This window comes from Cydia pomonella, chromosome 7 (genome assembly GCF_033807575.1).
Source record: "Cydia pomonella isolate Wapato2018A chromosome 7, ilCydPomo1, whole genome shotgun sequence".
NCBI lineage: Eukaryota > Metazoa > Arthropoda > Insecta > Lepidoptera > Tortricidae > Cydia > Cydia pomonella.
This window is the reverse complement of record NC_084709.1, coordinates 12,988,127-13,012,015: the sequence shown is the minus strand read 5'-3', so window position 1 is coordinate 13,012,015 and position 23,889 is coordinate 12,988,127. Positions and strand designations below refer to the sequence as shown.

Genomic DNA, 23,889 nt, shown 5'->3' with positions numbered 1-23,889 from the left:
ATACGAGGAAGGTAAAATACATGTACATTTTAAAAAACACTGCTAAGTATAAAATTCAGTAGTACTTATTTCGTGAGGGGTACCTACTTTTAACTATCAATTTAGGTAAAATAATATTTTAAATGGCTATTACAGTAGTAATCAAATTGAATACCTATTTTTAAACGCAAACAAATAAAATTAATCCGCTTGTTTAATTTATATAAGTCATTATATTGGAACAGCTTCATTTTTAACACATACAGGATGCAGGAGATATACTGGATTTAAATATGTGGGATTTAAATAGTGCTTAGTGAAAGGTACCATTTCACGTTTTTGTGGAAGTGCTCAAATGGCTGTAATAGTTTATGTTATAAGTGTTGAATTTGTTTGGTATTTCTGGTCTATTAACTTTCATATGTTATACACTTAAGACTTTATTTACAACATTTATCAACTATTTTATTTTGTAAGGTGAGCAGGAGTGATATTTACCCTTCAAATTCCATTCAAAATTTTGCAAGTACTCGGTTCGGCAGTTCGTATATATTTGTACCTCTCGCCAATATTTTTATTTCACTGGTTAATTATTCTGTAAATTCAAGAATGTCACTAAATTCCATTTTTGATAATGTTAAACATAAAGTCCTTTGTAAAAGTTTGGTATAATACTTTTATACCATGCTATTTCTGTTTTGTATGAAATGAAAACTGGTGACATTTTATTTCTTATTTCGAGTATAAATTTCGATGACACTCTGCCGTCAATTTCAGGTCTTAGCCAATTTTACCTTCTTCTTTAAAACCTTGGACCTTGTTATGTGATATGCTTTTACTATTTTTCCTGCCAATACAAAATATAAGTGGAAAAATCGATCGAAAGTTTCGCAAAATATATTTTCTTCATTTTTGCATTAGGGTGCTTATGTGTAATATGTATATATTAAAATAGTTTATTTTTAAATGAATCACTAGTCAAGGCCTATAGTATATCCCTTCAAGTGGCAGAAGCCAAAACGTAAAAAGTAGTCACGTGGCGGGGCCCCGTCGGGTGTTCAGCGCGGATTTAGAGAATATTACAAATTCAACTATTTAAGCTTATCTATGTATAAAAGTATATATTGAAGCATATATCGTTAAAATAAGCACTAAATACGCTATTCGAATAGAACAATTAAATTATTGTCTTCTTCTTCTTGGTCCCTCAATGCTGAGGATCGTGACATCATGTCCTTCTGTTGAAGTTGTCCTTGTTGTTGTTAAATTATTGTAATGTTTATGCATTTCGCCACATGCACCTAACTAATCAAACCTAGCAACAGTGACAGTTTTCCAGTTTCGTTATTAAAAATGACTACCACCACAAAACAAAGTTATGATTGGAGGTAATTGTTAATTAATTTTCTACGTAGGGCTTAAAATTCAAAGGTTAAGTCACAAAGTTAAGTGCCCGTGAGGAAACGGAATTTTTTTAACCACGTATTCCTGAGGTCATAAGAAGAATTTCATGTACAAGTTTAAGTCAATTCCGCAAAAAAAAATTGTTTTTTTTTTACTTTTTGTATGTTTTTAAACATATTAAGTTCATGTTCTTGGAAAATTTATGGATTAATATAAATTGGTACATTTTTTTCGTAAAAATTAGTCCATTCAAATGGTACCTTGTGACTTTGATATCTGTCAAGAAGGTAGTCTAGACTAGGTCCCAAAGTGGCGACTGGCGACATAGCCATCAAAAAGGCGTTATGCACTAAAACACAATATTTTTGTTAATTGGTATTAACTCTGAAACTAGGCGAATTAAAAAAGTTTATATGACATTTTTGCCTCTAAATACGATCCGGAATATACTGTTAAAATCTTTCCGTTTCCTCGAGGGTACCGTGTATTTACAAAATAACCTCTTTAAAAATCAAGACAGAGCTCGACCTAGGCGTTCGATCCCGGATGAACGGTCCTTAGCAACCAAGCGTTAACAAGCGTGTGTATGTATGTTTTCCTTGTCTAACTTGCTAGCTACTTTTGGGCGCTAGAAGAGCGTAAATATACTTCAAAGCCTTAAATTTTGCCACTAAATATGGCAACACCTCACTAACCACCCTCTGTTGGCCGACAGCTTTCTGGCTATCGCATCGACCCGTGAGCGGTGGGCCACCACTTGAAGGGATAAATAACATAGTTGACGATAAAATAATTTTGTTCATCGGAAAAGTTTTGTATGTTAATTAACTTTACGGAACAGGTCTTAACTGTACTTCTTTCCAAAGGAAAATAATATTCATTGAGACAATTCTAACAACCTCAAACGCAATTTGGTTGCGATATTTTGACACAGAGTTCCTATGGCCACCTCCTCTCTCATGCATCAGATCAGCTCGATGGTACCATAATATTTCATTGTCACCCTACTTACATATGTATGCAGATTTTCAACTTCATCTGAAAACTCAGTGGGTCAAATATACTTGTAATATTTGATTACAGACAGAGTAGACAGACACCAGACTGATTCTTTATTAAACATTAATTAAAGTCAGTCAATTATACTCATTACTATATAACTTCGAAGTAGTAGTAGTATAAGTGCATTTTTGCCATTATAAACTTTAAATAATAAATAATAATAGCAGTTTTCTCGACTTTTGCATTTAAAATTTATAATCGTCTTCATTGTCGTCAATTCAAAAAATAATATAGAAATAGTTGTTACAGTTAGAGTCATGGTTCTTTTTTGAGAAGATAGCATAATTTATCTACTTTTTGGAGCTACATATGCTTGTGCATACCTTATGCTTATGTTTTCAGTTATCTCAATACCAGCAAAAACATGCTACCTTTTTACGTTCACTTCCACAAATTACTTAGCTTTGCTAGTATTCTTCCTTTTTTCACTACTTGCCCGAAATTGACTTCTATTGCATTTTTAAGGTCAACTAAGTTTTGAATAGGTATCTATATATGATTTAAAGCAGACAGTTGTAACTTTTGTCTGAATTAGTAAGTAATATTATTTCGACACAAAACGATTTGGTATCATTTTACTAGGTTCTCAATTTGCCGCGGTATATTCTAGTATTATATATAATTATCAAATTTTTAAGTTTAAATCATAATCAATATAAATTTCCGGAAAAGATCCCAGAACTAACAAACCAGAATACGGATGGCGTCAGAATAAGGACGTAGGCTTGCTGCGAGCGCGGCGCGCGGGGCGCCCGCCTGCCTGCTTTACCACTTCGTCTGCTTCACCCCCTCAAAAACCTAAAATCTCTCTATAAGAGCGCCTTAAAAGTCATTCTACTAGCTAACATAAGGAAACAACTCAAAATTTATATCTGATTACTTTGCCCACATGTGGATAAAATCTAACTTTCTCATTAGTTTTTGAACAATCAAGAGGGTCTTTACCAGTTGGGGTGGTGAAAAAATATTTGCAAGAGGGATTCTTGAAAATAGAAACTACTAGATAGATATATACTAGAAAGAGTAGAGTAGAAGTATTAAAGGATAACGCGTAATTTCTTTTAATCACATTTAATTACATACTACATAATTATAATCAGAGGTATACTAATGTTTCTTATGTTTATAACTGTTTTGCGATGAACTGTCCTAGTTCAGGTAACGTTTCAATGTCGGCAATGTGAATCAAAGTCAGGTATAACTTATCTGCGAAGCCTTAGGCAGGCATGCATTGTAGAGTCTATATTTCAGCCTTCAGGCACGCTTAGAAACGTAACGCACGGACGCATGTATTAGGTAAGCCGCTCTGTAATATCCCGATTTTTCAATCCACTTATTTAGATTACAAAACGTCTACGCAGTTTATGAAAAGCCGTTCCCATTTTGCCTCCGCCTAATGGGTCCCCTCCCTAATGTAGGTGATGCAAGTACATATCTTTTAGATATAGTTAATGTGCCCATAGCCACTGCCAAGGTCACATCGATCGACAAGGACAGAGAGGCTGCTATCTGGGGTTATTATTATCCCTTTCTAAAAGGGAACTGCGTCGGAAAATTTAGCCCTAGTCTGGGCAGACTGTTAGTAAACAAGGAGGCTTGGTGTCTTGTTGTTTATATAATAGGCTATCGTCGCGTCTAGGAGTCGCTCTGCTATAGTAGCTGCCTTTTTTTGTTTACAGCGAATGCTGCTTAATGGTTATTTTTTCTTTTCATTTCTCCACGTTTCAGTCAACATTCAAATTCAACATTATTTATTTCATGTAATTTACACACAGAAATGTTAAACATTAAACTTAAACACATTAAAAGTAGACAAATTGATATAATACAGTGTTAGTCAAACTATTCAATTTTAGGTACCAGCTATTACAGTTGTAGGGGAATGTAGTCCCGCACGTGAAGCATTACGGAACAGTCTGGTTTGTCCGCTATCATTCTCAAGATGGTATTGGGACTGTCACGCACCCGACGCACCAGGGATGCGGCGCCCACGCAAGGACTCCTGAAAACAATGGACGCGCGAATCTGTTAACATCCCTGAATCCCTGATGCGCTACAGAAGCGAGGCAGCCCCATCATCACCCGGAACCCATTATTATATTGGACTCGATTATGTAGCGTCAAAACATTACAGCCAGCAATATATGTATATTAGGTGATATTCTTGTTTGAACTTATAACTGTTATCGTAATAACCTGTTTTTAGTCAAAAACGCTTTTTCCCTAGGTAAAACTAGTTTACCATACCGCCTAAATGGAAACGCGTTTTCACTATTTAAAACTAGTTTTGCTTACGGTCTCGGTGAAAACATGTTTTAACTGGGATTTTCAGTGCAAAGTGCCTTGGTGTAAACTACATATATACCTACATATTTACAGTTTACAAGCCGTTGTGGCTATAACATGAAAGCAGTCTTCAAAACTTTTCCTTTCCTTTTCTACCCCTTATTTATACATGTATTCAAGTTAACTCTGTCCGTAAGAAATCTCACACAAAGAAAGTTATGATTAAATGAATCCCCGCTAGTACTATCACAAACGGCCCGTTTCATTATTTATTGTTTCACAAAGTTAGAACTAATAACACAACAACGCATGACATCATCGTAGTTATACATATATACGAATTCTTGTTGGTGCGCACCCCGAGTTACGTGAGGAAAAACAACACCTGCGTGGCTACCACGAGTTGGCATATGATATTTAGGTTAGAGACTGCGTGAACTGGATCGCATTCCCTTTCTATCGCACTAATCTGTCAGTGCGAGCGAGATGAACTGCGATCGAGTTTACGCAGTTAAATTGCTAACGTAAACCGTCAAGTGTCAACTTGTGGTACGGCTATAGGTATTTGGTTCCAGCGGCCAGGAATTCGCCTCCCGTACGAAAACTCGTGTAGTGGTTAACGGCTAGGTATGATGAACCCTCGTGGACGTCAGCTGCCGCTCCGTTGGTGGGTTGAGGAATGGCAGCCACCGAAACACGTAAAACAAAAAAAAAATCATCGCGTCCCGTTTGATACTTTGTCAAATGATAGTTCAGATGCTATTGTTAGTTATAAAAATCGTCACCCGGTTATATCGCGGTGGGAAGAATTTCAGCTGGTCGCATGAACATATAAAAAATAAGCGTATACCTTTTTATGATAGCAATAACAAATCATGAAACTTTGCATGTAGCATTTCATCAGGCGTAATGCCTGAAAGCCATCAACGGATTACGCAATTTACACATTGCGCATAATTTTCCGCACATCATGTGGTAAGGCGCATATTTTTTACATGTTCATTTTACAGCTGACGGTCTTTCCACCGCGATACAACCGGCTGACAGTTTTTTTTTTTAATTTAAAACAGCATCTAAACTATGACTGACGAAATATGCTCCTGGCTCAGTTTGTGCGACGAGATATCACAAATCAGTGTGGTCTTAAGTTTTATTTACCTACCTAATAAAATAAAATTTTGTATGTGATGGTGTTTATGGATGAGCTAAAAGCCATTTTTAAAATCAATAACTATAATGAAGGCGTATATTATAGGTAGTACATACAATCAAATACAAAATAAACTTAATATGAAAAAGGAAGAGAAATTTTACGAATATGCAATTTAATAATAGCTGGAAACCAATTTTTAGTTTGCCTCAAATACCTACTCTAAAATATCTACCGGCTCTCGGAACCTCTTTTCACGGTTGGTAATGTTGTAACTGGCAAACTTACGGTGTTTTCAGTAGAAGATAGCTTAGTTTGGAATTGGGTCTAAGTACGGGAGTTATGCTGTTGGTTTTAGTTGGTTTTCAAAAATATGTCGTAGATACTTATCATAGATTGTCACTGTCAAGGTACAACCTTGCCGAATTCAAGTGATATATCAGACAGAAACACCATACTAAATTGGCAGAAGAATGAATAAACCAAAAAAACATTGCGATGCAGATATTTTTTCGTGAGCTTTCCTCATAATTGTCATGAAATACATACCGCAGACATCGAATTACTTTTACTAATCTGAGCTATTTCAGTTCTAAATCTCAGATTACGCTGTACGAGTCCTAAATTATTGTGCTTGAATAAATAAAAGATAAATACGTGATAAATTTATCAGTGCGGTTACCTCGAGCTTGACACTGACATATTCGCTGTCAAACTAAATTATGCCAGCGTCAAACTCGTGGTAGCCGTACTTGGCTATGACCCTGTAATATCTGGATCTACGGCCCTCTTCCCGCGCCCACGCAGCGGCACGTTTGACCTGAATATACATAATTGTCGGCCCTGTATTACTACATTAAGTAAATGAAATATGAATTGGATGTTTCTTACATAGTTAGATGGTTATTTACAAATAACAATCAAATTAAATATATTCTAAAACAGGTCACTCGCGTACTTTTAAGTCGAAGATTGTACGACATGTTTGCGAACCGACGGAGTCGCAGTCTGTCTAAAGGATATTTAATACATCTGTGTCTCTTGCCACCATCAATGGGCCTGCTCTTCTTGAGCCGACTGGCATTATTAGGGATGATGGCAAGAGGCCTGATGGAGTGCCCTTGGTCCCTTAGAGCCTAGGACGGATGTTAGTGTGGGATGCTACCTGCGTAGATACACTGGCACTCTCACACCTCTAACGGACTAAGGTAAAAGTGGGCCGAGCGGCTGAAAGCGCCGAAATTTAGAAACGTAATAAATATAAGAGCCTCGGTAGAGAGTACCATTTTGTACTATTTTGCGTTGAAACTCTATGTCCATGGGGTCCCAGCGCGCGCAATTTTTTTGCAGATATCGCGAACCGTCTCGTTGACGTAACTAGTGACCGAACAGCTAGCGGCATCCTCGCACAACGTATCAGCAATGCGATACTTGGTACAATAACTCAAGGGCCTATTTAAATTTAAGCTAGTTATTAATAGTAATAACTCTGTATATCTTATACCTTTAAACGAGCAATTCTTGTATATATATATATATATATATATATAGTATATAGTATAGTCCTCCTCATCGTTTTCGATGACGGCGACCCCAAATAAACACATTATGGACGTTGTCTAGCATGAGCCCTAATGTGGCTGGCCAGAGTACCAGTTAAAGTGTGAGACCTCATCCAGAGGTCTCCCATCTAGATTCAGCGGCGCTGGGTCAGCCTCTCCTCCTCTTGGCGGTTGCTTGAGAATTTGAGTCTTGGAAGCACTAATAACGAGACCAAATTGTTGACATGAGTGATGTAGTGCGTCAACGTAGCCTTGGAGATGCGCCATGCTGTCGGACATGAGGCATATGTCATCAGCGTAAAGAATCTCCAAAATGGAGATCCTTTGAACTTTGGACTTCGCTCTAAACCTCGAAATGTCAAACACACCCTTCTCAGTTCTGACATATAGCTGAATACGGTTACCACAATACTGCAGTGCATCTCTCATGACCACTGAAAAATATATTGCGAAGAGTGTGGGTGCTAGAACCCATCCCTGCTTTACACCACTTGTAATTTGGATCTCCTCGGAGAGTTCGTTTTCGTGCCGAACCTGGGCTTTCATACCAATGTGAAATTGGCGAATCAGGTTGACGAACTTCTTCGGGTAGCCAAATTTACAGAGAACAATCCAGAGAGCCTCGCGTGGAACTCTATCAAAAGCCTTTTCCAAATCCACAAAGCACATGTAGAGAGGCCGTTGGTGCTCAAGGCTTTTTTCTTGGATTTGCCTCACGACAGCGATTGCGTCAATGGTTCCTCTACTAGGACGGAATCCACACTGACTCCCCGGGAGATGTTTTTCGGCTAAGTCACTTAAGCGGGTGTTAATGATGTGTGCAAGAATTTTACCGGCACTGGAGAGAAGCGATATGCCTCTATATGAGCTACAGTCGGAGACATCTCCTTTGGCTTTGTACAGCTTGCAGATAACTGCATCTCTCCAGGCCTGCGGCACTTGTTCCGTGTTCCACACTCTTAAGACCAGACGATATAGTCTGTTGGCAATGTGTTTCCCACTGTATTTGTAAATTTCAGCAGGGAGATCATCCATGCCGGGGGCCTTAGAATTTCTGAGACGCTTAACTGCTGCCGCAAACTCTTCGTAAGTTGGTGGGTCGTCTAGATCTTGTCTTATAGGGAGTTCTTCCAGCGAGTTTATATAAGACAAGTTCGCACTGAGCGCATCAGGGTTCAGAACATCATTAAAATGTTCTGCCCACCGCTTCAATACGGCATTTTTGTCCGTAAGTCGAGTTAACTTGTCTTTTGAATAAAGTGGGGCCGTTTTTCTGACACGAGGGCCGAAAATGGCTTGTATTCCTTCGAAGAACTTCCCGCTTTGATGTGTGTCGGCGTAATGCTGTAATTCAGTAGCCTTATTAGGGAGTACCTGGGCGACCGAGCTTTGCTCGGTTATAACTATTTATTGTAATATGGTGGTGTATAAGGTGATAATCTTAACTACATTTTTTTACTAAATTAAACTTGTCTAAAACAATAAAAATTAAAAAATTACTTATATATAAACTTGAACATATAAAAAAAAAAAGTTAATCACCGGGCGAGATTCGAACCCGCAACACTCGTTTAGCAGTCCGCGTCTTAACCCGCTGGACCAGACGGACAGTGGCCAGTATCACGAAATTAGCGACCATATTCTGCGTCGAAAGAAAAACTCATGAAAACTCGGAAACACGCGTTTTCCCAAAAATAAGACTAATCTAGATCGATTATTTACCCCCAAAAACCCCCATATACCAAATTTCAGCAGGTCGCCCAGGTACTATCTATTATGTAAATAAAGCAATCTTATCTAATTATGTAATAATGACTTTATGGGATTAGAGCTAGTTTACATTTCCGGGAGTCTTCACTTTAAAGTTTATTTCAAGTTTACTTTAGATCATGAAAAATCCGGCCAAGTGCGAGTCGGACTCGCGCACGAAGGGTTACAAAACAAGCAAAAAAAAACATGTATGTTGTATAGAAGCCCTCTTAAATATTTATTTGATTCTGTTGTTTAGTAATTGTTGTTATAGCGGCAACAAAAATACACTATCTGTGATAATTTCAACTGTCTAACTGTCACGGTTCATGAGTTACATTCTGGTGGCAGACGGACAGACGGACGGACAGGAGTCTAAGTAATAGGGTCCCGTTTTACCCTTTGGGTACGTATCCCTAAAAAGCTATATAGAATGTAAATTGTAAGCGAAGACTTATAAAAATCTGGCAAAGTTTGTTTCGCGTGCCCACGTTATTTTTATTATATGTACAAAATAAAGTTTGTCGTTAGCCAAATGTTGGTCTTAGACATAGATTTTTGCAAATATTTGTAATATAAATATAAATATTAAATTATACAAAAATTAAAAAAACCCCACGCTATGTCCATATGCCAACAATACGATGTCACAGACAGACAAACAGACATCATTGGCGTCAAATATTTATAATACCCCTCGTTTTGCGTCGGGGATTAAAATCATTTGTAATAATGTCATTATTAATTTAGAATACGGAATTACCAAAGGTATAGTAAAGACTTGTGCTAAAAGACATCATCCTTTTTTAAATGTCATGTTTTTCACGTCAACGGGAAGTTTGGCTTTTTTGATATTTCCGTTTCAGCATTATAAGTACAAAATTCACAAATCAATAAATCAATTCCAATATTTTTTATTATATTCCAACATTTACCGGTTGTGGCCTGTAACACGAGCAAATTATTAACACAAAACGATAAAGCTTTTGTTTAACAACTTTTAAAGTTATAAATCGTTTATATTTTCTACTTTTCATACAAAATAAATATTGTCTTCAATGTACAATAATATTATTATAATTGACGTAGTAGTCACGCTTTAATTCGCGATACATTGCGTCATAGAATAAAATAAACTTTAAAGTGTACTAATAATTAAAACACAAGTTATTTTTATAAATTGCTGAACAAATGTTAGTCAGTTGCTGAACAAATGTTGGTAGTTGCTGAACAAATGTTGGTCAGTTGCTGAACAAATGTTGTTTCTATAAACGCTCGGCCTATATTGAACGAAGGTCCTACGAGAGCGTGGGACGCGTAGTCTGTAGCTGCTCTACGGCGTGGGCCCGCGTAGAGGCACTAAGTTTATAAGAGTCTAGCAAGTACCTAGCCATTTTCATTATAAACATAAAATGTAATTTTGAAAAGTTTGTAAGCTATTTATAATTCAACAGTAAAATATCTAAAAAGAAATTCGAGTTAACATTTAATTGTATAAAGGTTAAACAGACACAGGAAAGCAAATACCGTCGGCCTGAAGATACGTCAAAAATTTGCCAAAGATACGATATGGATCGGATATGTCTGGGTCAAAAGTGACGTTTCTTCAAACAAAAACTTCACTTTTGGCACTGACGTATCCAATCCATATCGTATCTTTAGCAAATTTTTGACGTATCTTAAAGTTAGGATCGGGGCGTGTGTCACATGTTCCTTGAATTTAATTAAGTTAGTAGTAATGTAAATTAAATTAGAAGCTTACTTTTCGCCTCTGAAGTAGCTTTGGTCATATCAAAATGCCATTTGTTTTAGCTATGAAACAGAAACGACCGCAGAGCTAAGTCATTCATGAAATGCTAAGTTAGAGCCCAATCCTTATTTAAGATTTTTAACTTGTTTTAGTATGACCTTGAAGATCGCTCACGCTGGTGCATGCGAAATGAAGTGAATGTCGTGCATGAGATGCGCGCCAATCACCCAGACAATCATGAAGGTCGTATCAAAACCATGACAAATTGTAAAATTACAATCGACCTCCATACCGCTGCTCAGTTAATTGCAGCTACGTCATAACTCGCAGCAGGTATTTTCATTTTCTGCTCAGTAACGAAAATCTTCCACAGAGGCTTGACAAAGTGCGAGTTTTAGCAGTGGGTGGGTGTAACCCGTATTTTATTTTAAGCATCTTATATACGGATTGTTGCGTGGCCATACCTTAGGAAGAGTAATTTACCTTACTAAATATATAATAAGTATATATGTAAGATACAAAACTGGGGAAGTACCTCCACCTTACAGAAAATCGCAGCCAAATAACACTAGACCCTACCCATAGTGTTGTGTTCCTGCCGGTGAGTAAGGTTGCCAGAGCTCGAGAGTGCGGAGTGTTAGGGTCGGCAACGCACATGTAGCTCCTTTAAAGTTGCAGGCGTACTTAGGCTACGGAGACTGTTTAGTGTTTACCATCAGGCGGGCCGGCTTGTTTGCCACCGACGTAGAAACAAAAATAGACAGTCAGCAACATCAAATTGTTTTCCTAAAGCTGTATGTTACTGAGGTGTGCAATAGATATTTATCCACAGGTAAAAAAGTGAATGTTGCTGACTTTGCTTCTATAAAAGTCATATAAATATAAACCTGCATTACGAAGTAACCTACCTACTGACTAACAACCAACGATCTAAACCATTGAAGGATTTAACCTTGACTTTTAAACACATATTTTTTAAATGTTGTTCGGCCGACTAAAAAAGGTTTTTGCCTCAAGGGGCTGAAAATGAGTTAAGAATTCTTTAACAACTTCGGAAGAAGCCGGGGGTGGTGGCTAGTATTTACATATAGTGTATGACGGAATGCTCTGCGCTCGGCAAAACTCGGTGATCTGTAGGCACGGCCCGAGCCTCACCGGCCGGCAAGCGTGCGCTTCTACATGTTTACATACTAGTGATGGACGAGTGCGTTATCGATAACATCGATTTTTCTCAAACATATATTTAATTAGTGTATAGTTAAGATTTAGTCCACAAATATGTGAATAGTACCAAGGTACACATTTTATTTTATTTATTTAAAACTTTATTGCACAAAAGACAAACTTAATGTACAAAAGGCGAACTTAATGCCATCAGGCATTCTCTACCAGTCAACCTTAGGGCAAAGCAGAAAAGATTGTAGGCGGCGCGTTTAAAACTAAAAGAAATTGTTATTGAAAGAATTAGAGTCCTAATACACATAAATTAATTATAAACTACTTAAATACATAAAGACACATACATACATTACATAAAAATAATAAATATATATATACATATATATACATAATATACATAACCGATTCGTGAGACTGATACTTAATTGATCCTCTATGGTCCGTTTGAAACGTATCAATAAGGTCTGTGTAATGGGACGGTATGCTTTGGGCGTTGATGTGGCAAACATTGAAGTGGCAAGAATCGAATTCATGAGTCAAAATAGTGTTAATAGTGTGTGAAGTGTTTAGAGAATTAATTGACAGAAATGCCGAATTATCATTGCTGGCAGAATAAAAAGTATCATCATCGGACATCAAGTGCAACAAATATAAATATGTAATATATTAAATATGCTAAAAATATGCTTATAAATATAACATAATTACATTAACAGCACAATCATACAATCCTGCTCATCCTGCTGGTTTGCCTGTGAGAGATTACAGAGTACAGAGTAAACACATAGAAACAAAAAACTGTAACAAGAAAAAGAAAACATTTTATTCAGACTTGGAGACTTTTTGTAAGGTCTTAATTATCAAAATATTATCTTGTAACCACCCTTTATTATTTGTTATCAATCTTATAAATGACAGCACCTAAAATGTCACCTAACCGACTGGGGCCGCACTTCATGTTGAACTTTAAATTTCCGCTTAGTCACATAAACAAGCTTTACAGGTGTCGCTGTTAACCAATTATGAACCATAAAGAGTAATTTAAGAAATTTATGTCACAAAACATGCAAGGACCTAGTAAAACCTATGTTATTATGTACTCCATTCCCCCATAAACCAGTTTCAAGGAGGGTTTTGTAGCTTTACATACTAAAGAGAAGCGTCTATAATATAAAGGCATGCTTAATTGTACGCGATTATGCGTAAACAAATCACGTGGCTAATGGGTCGCGTAAGGGAAAATCGAAACAGCATCCTGAAGGAGATTACGAACAGATTTAGCTGCCTAATAATGTGGCATTGGATGGAACAGGTCAGATTTACTTTGACCTATGCCAAGTAGGTACTAGGCCCATAGTGTGTAAAACATCATGTAAATAAAAATACTCATCGTAACTAATATTGCTTTTAAGTTAATTTTATTAACCATATATGGACTTCTAGGTCTCAAATAAATATATATTTAATTGCACACTCTAGTAACTAGTGGCTTTGTGAACATTAGACCTAACGAGCATAACTTAAAAATGAATAAATGTATAGCTCCATCATTTAGAAAAAAAAAACCACAACTGAATCGACAAAAAAAAAAACATTTAATCATCGAACCTGCTTTCAAAATTTCACGAGAATCGGTTGAACGTTGCTACCTATAGACGAGAACATCCGGACATACGAAAACATTTATGCCTGAGCTGCAACGGAGACCTACGCTAAAGCGCTGATAATTAATGTCACCTAATTTTACAATGAAAACATTGTTATGTATAGACAAAACCTTCAAATAAATATCGCTTGTGAATTCTACAATGTAATTTCCCTATCGATGTAAATATTTACCGGCATCACTATGCCCGTTGCGCCCAGCCCCTCAGTCGGTGTAGCCGGGAGCCCGCGCGCGGACGAACGCCATTTTGTTTAACCGCCGCCGTCCTTCAATCAGAAAACGCACAATCAATCAGCAATATTTACCCACGGATATAACCACAAACAAAGGTAAGCTCGTTTTAGGAAATTTTGCAACCGTCTTATTTAATGAACCTCGAGACTCAAGGACGTTTTTTGTGCGACATTTCCGGAGTAAATAGTCTGCGCGTTTTCATATTGTTATTTATTACAAAATAGATTTATAAATACCATGTCTGTTTATTTACAATATTTTTGAGTATATAATGATGCTTCCGAACTATAGATGCACGATTTTGAGAAAAAAAAACACGATATATTTTTTTGGTATAAAAAACATTTAGTGCAGCTTGGTTGTATGTGTTTATTTCTTAAAATAATAGTGTTAATGGTACAATATTAAACAATCAATCTTAACAGACATAAGCCAAGGGTTATGCGAGCTTCGGCAACAATGATAAGAGACACGCCCCGCGCCGAGGAAACCGGGTCAAGCCACTACCGGTTCATTGAATTTTATATACCTGACTAAAAGCTAAACTAACAATATATTATACCAATAAAACCTGCGTAACATACCCATGTAGACGTAAATAAATTGACAAATTGACGAGAATGAGCAAAAAAAATTGATACAGTTTTATGCATGCAGTCACATATGTCAAATACCCTATAAAAAATTGGAATGTGCTGATATTCCAGTTAACTAACCACTAACTAATATAACTAAAAATGTAATCAAGCATTGGTACAACTATACGTAGGTGTTTAATAAGATAATTTTAAGCATTCTCATTCTTTATTTAAAATAACAATATACATATAGATATGTATATACAGATGATTACTATAACTAATTATATCTATAATAGGCCCTTGAGGCGTTGTTGTACCAAGGATGCTGGTGGCATTTCCTCGTTGTATCGCAATACTGATACGTTGTGCGAGGAAGCCGTAAGCTCTTCGGTCACCAGTTACGTCAACCAGACGTTTCGCGTTTTCTGCAAAATACTTGTGCGCGCTGGGACCCCATGGACCTAGAGTTTCAATACCAAATGGTACAAAATGGTACTCTCTTCCGAGGCTCCTATATTTATTACGTTTCAAAATTTCGGCGCTTTCCGCCGCTGTGCCCGCTTTTACATTAGTCCGTTGGAGATGGGACGGTGCCAGATAGCATCCCACTCTAACATCCGTCCACGGAACCAAGGACACCGCATCATGCTTCTTGCTATCATCCCTGATAATACCAGTTGGCTCAGAAGAGCGGGCACATTGATAGTGGCAAGAGATCGACGGATTTTGTTATTAAGCGACGCATGTCTTGAAAAACGACCTGCACTTTTTTGACAAGATAATCCATGGTGTCCCAGTTTGTCCACGCCCGTGCCACAAGAGCATATATGTGGCGTACATACCGAAACCCCGAGTCGCAAACCTGTAGCCAGTCTTAGACAGGTCGGATCCAAGAAAGTACCAGTATTAGTAGCCGGCTTCCCGGGCTCCGACCGCCAAAAGCCTCGCGTGATCTGGACCTGTACAGTTGTTTAGGAGAGTATTGAAAGTTAAATCACAGTAAATATTATCCCAGCTCCTTTGTGATTTTGGGTTGTCTAGAAATTGTTTGCCCGGGCAAGCAATTTTAAAAGCATTTATATTTCATTTACAAATCCATCTTTTTTTTACTTTTATATTTTCACAAAAAATACGTTATCCCTTAAAATAACTGTAGTATGTATTAGAAACAAAATGATAGTGTATATTTTTTGCCGAATACCTAATTGCGTTACAATATGGTAGATTAGTAAAACAAAAATTTGTAACTTATATTTTGTCATAATTAAAAAGTTAAGTAGGCCGTAGTGCTGAAAAAATCCACGACGATACTAAAAAAACGTGTCTGTAATTAACATCGAAATCAGTTTTCTTTTAAGAGAGAGAGAGAGAGAGAGAGAAGAGATTTCATTCAAATAGATAGACAGAGACCTAAACATAGTAAAGTAATTACCATAGCCATAAACTGGTCGGCGTACATTTCCAGCTGCACCAACCGCGCACGGAAGACGGATTTAGACTTCACATGATTTAACAATCTTGCTGAATTGGATGCAATTTACGTTTTAGCACAACGTAAGAATATTTTTCCAATGGTTAGCAAATATTTAGTGCATCTGGTTTTCTCTGAGGACTTATATTTAACTCCCATACTTATATCTGGAAAAGAAAAATAAAATTCTGGTGGTAAATACTAGCCCTATACATTATGTTTCGTACTCTGAGCTGAGTTTGTAGTGGAGTGTGTTTGTACATTATACATAGTTAGATGTTGGTAACTCGGTTGTGGTACACTCAGTCGATTGAATTTCCTTTTGATGTTACGAGACTTGAACGAAATCACATTGGTTGCACGCGTAATTAAGTACACAAAGGCACGGAACATGAATATCAGATTTTGAATTTTATCGATATATGCTTATCATCGCTGAAAAGGAATGTTTAGATTTATGTGTACTTTAAGTGAAATAAATCAGCAAATTGCGATAGCAATATACAATGAATGAGTTATTAATAAATTGTTATTTTACCGAAGAGAGCATTGCCACACTTAAAATATAGGAGTTAGTTGACTAAAAACCATTACCAAACATGAGATACTTCTCCAAATGGTAAACTCCAATTTTAAAAATTGACAGGTACACTAGCTACTTTGTATGCGATTGCGATCATCAAGACGATCTCTGAAGTGAAGAAGGTTATTATTTAATAACAAATTTCTTTCTATTTTAATTAGATATTTTGTAATGTTGGCGGCATTAGGGCAGTAAATATTCTCAGGCTAAGTTATTTTTAGGAATATATTGGGAGCGTGCACGACTGTCACGCAACCTAGTGTCCGCAATTATAGGGGAAAACGTCAATTCACTACATCTTATAAAACTACTCCAAAACTAAAAACTACTGAACGGATTTTCATACGACTTTCATCTATCAATAGAGTGATTCTTGAGGAAGGCTTAAGTATATAATTTGTTAAGAGGAATTCCTAGTTGCGATTTTTCCATACAAACGCTCTCGACTGATTCCTCCCTGGATTTTTAACCTAGAGCAGTGATTTTTTCGAATAAGATCAATATCATCAATATCTGTGCCGCTATGTTTTGCTTTTTTGGATTATTTTATTTTGAAGAAAGATACAGCGCCTCGAAAATCGCAAAAACGGCGAAATTGAATTGGCTGTAAAAAAAGGCACAGTATACAAATATGACAAAAAATATCCAAAAAATCAAAACATAGCGGCATAGATTATTTCTTTCTCTTGCAATTTCCAAAATTTCATAATGATTAGTTGCGTTTTGGAGGAGGAAACAGTCGAGAGCGAAACCTCGATTTTTGAGTTTTTTGCGAGTGAATTTCGGTCCGAGCTGCAGTTGTCCTTATCGCACGAATTGGAGGCGGAGACAGTTTCTAAATATACGTACACAGAAGGAATAGTGATGGGCATAACATCCTTATTAGGGATTGCAGAACCGGTACTGTTTTAAAGAACCGGGATTTCCCGGTACTTTCGGAACTGGTCTAATTATTTCATTATTTTAAATAAAACGACAGCATTTTGCGATTTGACCACCTTTCGTATTATAATTTAATAATCACATTTTCTTTTATTACGTAGTAGGCAATTTTTTTTAGAAATATAGTATTTTACATTGCTCACACTTGTGCGTCACAAGTAAAAGATAACTACTTTGATGTTTGCCACTAGATAGCAAATTTAATGAAATTACATTGACGAGGGGATTTTTATAATTATAAGTATCGCAGTCGTATTGTATAATTCGCCGTATTACATTACGGCTAGCCGATATCAAAATAAGGGCCATTTTGAAATGCGGCGGTTCAACGATTAAGGTATGTTGGGTAAATACCGGATGCGGGTGAAGAACGTAGGACATTCATTTCCCCCTAATTTGGCTTTATTTTTTAATGTTGGCAACATTGTGTAAGACGCCATTTCATTGCGCCTCGACTGTCAGTGTCCCCGCGTCGCTCAGGGAGTCGGGCTTGTGCTATGTGCAATCACAGAGAGCAAGGTAAATTTCGCGAATTCTTCCTTCTATCCGATCTTCGCTCTGTAATTTATTTTGCGTATTGTGATGAAACTCGTTTTTGTAATTGTGTTAACAGACCTAGCACTGCTGTAGACCGATATCCGATCTTGACCCTTCCAGGTAAAGATCGGACCAGAAACAATCAGATCTTTACCTATTTAAAAAACAGCAGTGATTATCAAACTTTAAATTTTCTTCAATTTAACTACTGACCTTAATTATCACATTTATTGTTTTCTTGATCACACTTTCGTACCATTATTTTTATCCAGTACCTACCACTACCAGCGCGACGGTTACTGATAATGTAATTTTTTTAATTTCCGCAACCCAAAGGTTGCCTTTTGGCGATAAGACCGCATGTTGTTTACCTGTGCTTATGTGTATGTTTTCTTTTGTATTGTTTTCTTTTATTGAGGTGTGCAATAAATAGTATTTATATTGTATAGGGATGATGATACATGTTGAAATTTATAACAAAATCGAGTAAAATAGATAGCAAATGAGCAATTTTTCGCAATAAAGTACCTACACATGCGGATGCATATGTAGATGTGCACGCATACATACATTGCTAGTTTCGGATAAAAAATAGAGATAGGGCTTCGAAATTAGTTTCCTTAAAATGCTTCAAGAGGGCTCTCTTTTCCTATATTTACTTTACTCTTTACATACGATCCTTACATTTTATCAAAAAAAAAAGAATAAATATATATACATAATTGCAAAATTAAACCAACAAAATCGCAATTTTAATTATTTTCCATACTTCAAGATGGGCTCTCAGTGACCTTGACCTTTTTAAAGAACTACTTAGTTTTTTTGATTTCTAAGTTTGATTCTTATTTTTTTTGCGACCTTCATTAAAAATGACTGGGCACGATTATTTTTTATTTTGATTTTTGTCCCTCCTACTTAAGTACTTCATATCTTCCAGTACATTCCATTCAATAAACAATACATTTACACTTTCCCTAAACCTGTACAGTTCACGAAATCTTAAATTGTCAAAACTACGCAACGTATCTATTATTTTAGTGGTTTTTTTTTTATTACTTCGGGTAAACCTTACAATAAGAGGTTTCTTAGCACATTGTTTACTTATCAAATTGCCTTATGACATAGGTATCAAAGTTTAAGAGCCACAATTTTACCAATTTTTGTATCCGGGTTAAGATCGGATACAAAAGGGTAGACACCGGACCTATTTCTTTGTGATACCTTATTCTCTTTCCTTAAGAAGCAAGTTTTTTTCACCATCCAATGTTCTCCCTTGATGGCAAAACACTCGTTACCCTAAAAAAAATTATGTCTCATCTTTACACAGGTACAAAACTAAAACCGTTCTATATTGAAGATTACCAAAATTCAGGTCGAATCTACGGTTATTATTTAACGATTCGCTACGTACTTCAAGAATCTGTCACGTGTTGAGATCTCGAAAAAACATTTTTTCACGAGTTCTCTCAATTGGTCCCAAAATTATCCGGCATTATCCCAACATACTTTACCCAGATTGTCATTGCGATACGTTCTTCAATAAGGCGGCCCAAGTTTAGCCCCATCGTACTACAAGTTAAATAGATTGTAGTTTAACCATAGGTATATTTATACCTACTTACAAAATTTCACAACACACCATGATCACTCCCAACTTACTAATACGGATAGGTACAGTCAAGTGTAAAAATATGGGTGTACACATCTTACTCAAAAATATGTCCCATAGCATCTTATTCCAGTGTAATAAGAGCGTAGTACCATATTTATGAGACGATTCTTTCGATACATATTTTTGCACTTGACTGTACGACGACAACCGAAGCTGAGACATCATTCTTTTTTGCAGTTTTTACCTATATGGTAATTAATATAAATCAATCAATCAATCATTTATTATTTCGTCATTATAGGTGTAAAATACATTTAGTAAAAGTGATAGGGTGTTTGGTATTAGGGTGTAATAGATACAGTATAATATAAAAATGAAAAACAATATTACGTGGTAACAACAAAAACAACTTGCGTCGGGCAGCGCAGAATAAATTCCGTCTGGCTCGCGGACGATGTCGACGGAACGGCGCGCAATGAGCGAGCGCACGAGTCTCGCGTCTGTGTGCGCGCACTCACACTTAGATAGCTCCGGCTCCCGCCCACCGCAGCGCGACAGAAACATAGCTTCAAAAATTCGAGATTTGAAAAGTTGCTCAGCTAGGAATTGCTCTTTGTTTGAAATATAACGATGTTGTCGGAAAAAATCACGCTGGCTAGGAGCTTTAATCGAAAACGCTGCCTAATCCGTTTGAGCTATAACAACACAATGTATGGTGGGGTTGTTTCTCATTCATAGGTCTACAAAAAAGTCCGCGATGTGAAATGTCTATCTTTTAAGGATAACTTACTATATCCATTCTTAACTTCTAGAAAAAGATCACGTAATATGTGGCATTTGCAAAGCTATTTACATGGATACATTATTAACAATTATCAAAATAAATACGTCAGTTATATTAAGCATTTCATACAGATTACATTGGTCCCTTACACCATACAATTTAAATGAATATTTCAGGAGTAATCGTAAATCAAAGTTTCATCTCGAGCCATATAATTGTACGAAATGTTAAAGACGCTATCCGCAGTTAGTTCAAATTTTTACCACCTTATGCGCTGGGATCGCTTTACTTACCCCCACCACGCACTTCGCACGGTCCCAATATAAGTAACTTATAAATTCAAACAAGAGTAAAACTATAGGTTTACGACATTACTCAGGCTATTGGTAAAGTAATTGCGCGACGATTGCTAGAAAATGGGTGTGTAATGTTTAGTTTAATCATAAAAAACTATCATACACTTGCTATAATGCCACTTGATATAACATTAAATAGCATAACGAATTTTTTATGATACGTTGTTTTTGGTATATTATAATTTAATCTCAATCTTAATGGAAATATTACCTGTTAAAATATAATTTTTATGAAGTGTAAAGACACATTGTAATGCCTTTAGTTATATAATATTTTCATATGCCGTAACAACAACAAGTACAATTTTAATAAGTATAAAGACATGTTGTATAAATACGTTATGACGAGTCACGAGTTGTTTGTAAAATAAATCTACGGGGTCATTTTGGCTCGATTTGAAGTTTAAGATAAGTCAAATATCATCAAAATATATTTATTGAGATAACAATATACATAATGGATATATACAGATGATTACTATAACTAGCTTATATCTAAAATAGGCCCTTGAGGCATTGTACCAAGGATGCTGGCGGCATTTCCTCGTTGTATCGCAATACTGATACGTTGTGCGAGGAAGCCGCCAGCTCTTCGGTCACCAGTTACGTCAACCAGACGTTTCGCGATTTCTCCAAAAAACTTGTGCGCGCTGGGACCCCATGGACCTAGAGTTTCAACGCCAAATGGTACAAAAATTAGATCAAGATCTTAGTCAAATATTAGATCTAGATACGCTTTGGATCGGATATGTCAAAAGTTACCTTTTTGTTTGAAGAAACGTCACTTTTGACACCAACATATCCGATTGATATCGTATTTGACGTACCTTAAAGTGCAAATCGGGCAGAGAGCTTGCTTTTGCATTTACCTACAATATTAGTGAAAATGAAAATCGTTAATTGGTCACAATCATTGTGTTACAAATTGAGAAAGGGTTGGGACCTCCTAGTAAGTATATCAATACTTGTACACACCTACCTAAAATATTAGTAAATAACCACAATAATTTCCTTTTAAACATGGCACAAAACAGTTGCACACAGACATAGAAGGCTGGTCAGTCCTTAGATGCCATACTTAAAATGAATGTAAATTTTACCTTATATTTTTGATACTTAGAATGTCTTTAGTCTTCAAAAGCTCGTCATATTGTATATCGCACAACATTACGCGCTTTTGAAGACTAACACACACGTTTACACTTTTACGATTTCTATTGACCCAGCATATATTATAAATACAGTTAAAACATGAGCTGTCTATTCGTATAGTCAGCCTTGGTCATGGCGTTTACGACGAGGTCAACACTGGTTGAAGACCGATAAGTCGTTGACATGGATTTCCAATCGATCATTCGTACTCTTAGTGGCTGACATTTATTTGTGCATTAGAAGTGATTATCTGCGTATCTAAAAAAACATGGGAGGCAAAGTTTATTAAAGGATGACTCACGTTAGACGGGGCCGGGTCCGAGACGGAGCTTCCGGCGTTTACTCTTGTATGACAGGTGACCAGTGATCACGTGGTGCTTTCCATAGCAAACGGAAACTCCGGCCCGGCCCCGGCCCGGTCTAGCATGAGTCATCCTTAAATTGTAATTATTTTCCTAACCTCGTCAGGCTAACCACAATATATCTTAAACTGCTACCAAAAATTGGATTGTTGTTGAAAATTTTTGCCACATTACACAGAGTCAGTTTGAGCTAGCTTTGCACCGACTTAAAATAATTTGATATTAATTCAATTCAATTTATTAATGATGACATTGCCAGACTTTGTCATTTCAAATGCCATGCAGAGTTAGCTGCAGACATGCAGGTCAGACTCTAACATTTGAAAACTCGTCGGATTGCTTTTCTACTCTAGTGTTATCTGCAGGGCTCGAACAATTAAATAAATAAATAAATAAATAAATATTATAAGACATTATTACACAAATTGACTAAGCCCCACAGTAAGCTCAAGAAGGCTTGTGTTGTGGGTACTCAGACAACGATATATATAATATATAAATATGTATAAATACTTAAATACATAGAAAACACCCAAGACTCAGGAACAAATATCCGTGCTCATCACACAAATAAATGCCCTTACCAGGATTTGAACCCGGGACCATCGGCTTCATAGGCAGGGTCACTACCCACTAGGCCAGACTGGTCGTCAAAACTGAAAACTGGCTGGTGGTGGTGGTTGGAATTCATGCGGATGACGCAAAACTGACGTAATTTTGCATACAGAATGATGTTTGCATTTATTTATTTAGGTTTGCAAACCTAACTTTTAATTTTTTTTTAAGAATTTTTAATTTAAACCACCATGTAACATGTCGCACTAACTAACAAAATAATCGTAAATAATTCCATGGAATTTAGGTGACAGGGTGATGACTTGAATAAAATAATCTCACGAAACTTGTTACTGTAAGCATAGAGGTACAACCAAACTTAGAATGCTCACTCTATGGGCGTTTCTCACAGCGTTTCAACCGCTGACAGTCCCCTGCCCACATTTATGATGAAGTTATAGAAGATCGGTGGGTCAGTTTTGCTTATATTAAATAAGAAAGGTACTAGTTTACCGTAACCAAAAATGGTATATAAATCTTGGAGAACTTCGACATAAACAGGAGACTGTCAGCGGTTGAAACGCTCTGAGAAACACCCGCGGATACATTTAAAAACAACCCAACAACAAGTCATCTCAAAATGTATGGAGATTATTAATAAGTTTTAGTAAAACTTAATATTTGCAAGTGTTTACCTGACTTACAATGTTGTATATATGGAGCTGACGGTTGAAACGCTTTGAGAAACACATATGAAAAATAAAAATATCTCCCCCTATAACCCTGGTTATCTGTCATTTATACATTCATAAACACTTATATAAGAACATACATAATAGATTTGAGGAAAACTCTATATTGTCTATTCCTCATAAGCCTCATAACAACACTTGTGTTTTAAAATCGCTAAAACGATTCTACGATTAATGGCTA

The 23,889-nt window shown here is 36.5% G+C and overlaps 2 protein-coding genes across 5 annotated transcripts in view; both read left to right on the top strand.

The window, feature by feature from the left end:
- The window catches only part of LOC133519888 (27 kDa glycoprotein-like), a 186,545-nt gene that overhangs the window by 95,759 nt on the left and 66,897 nt on the right, over nt 1–23,889 (top strand). The gene's annotated exons all lie outside the window — the stretch shown is intronic.
- Nucleotides 13,571–23,889, top strand: part of LOC133519861 (protein FAM13A) — a 37,868-nt gene continuing 27,549 nt past the window's right edge. For 3 of the 4 annotated variants that reach the window (XM_061854016.1, XM_061854015.1, XM_061854014.1), the window contains exon 1: nt 13,572–14,116. The gene's annotated coding sequence lies outside the window, so the exon portion shown is untranslated. Of the gene's footprint in view, nt 14,117–23,889 lie in introns of all 4 variants that reach the window. The other variant, XM_061854013.1, reaches the window with a different exon arrangement.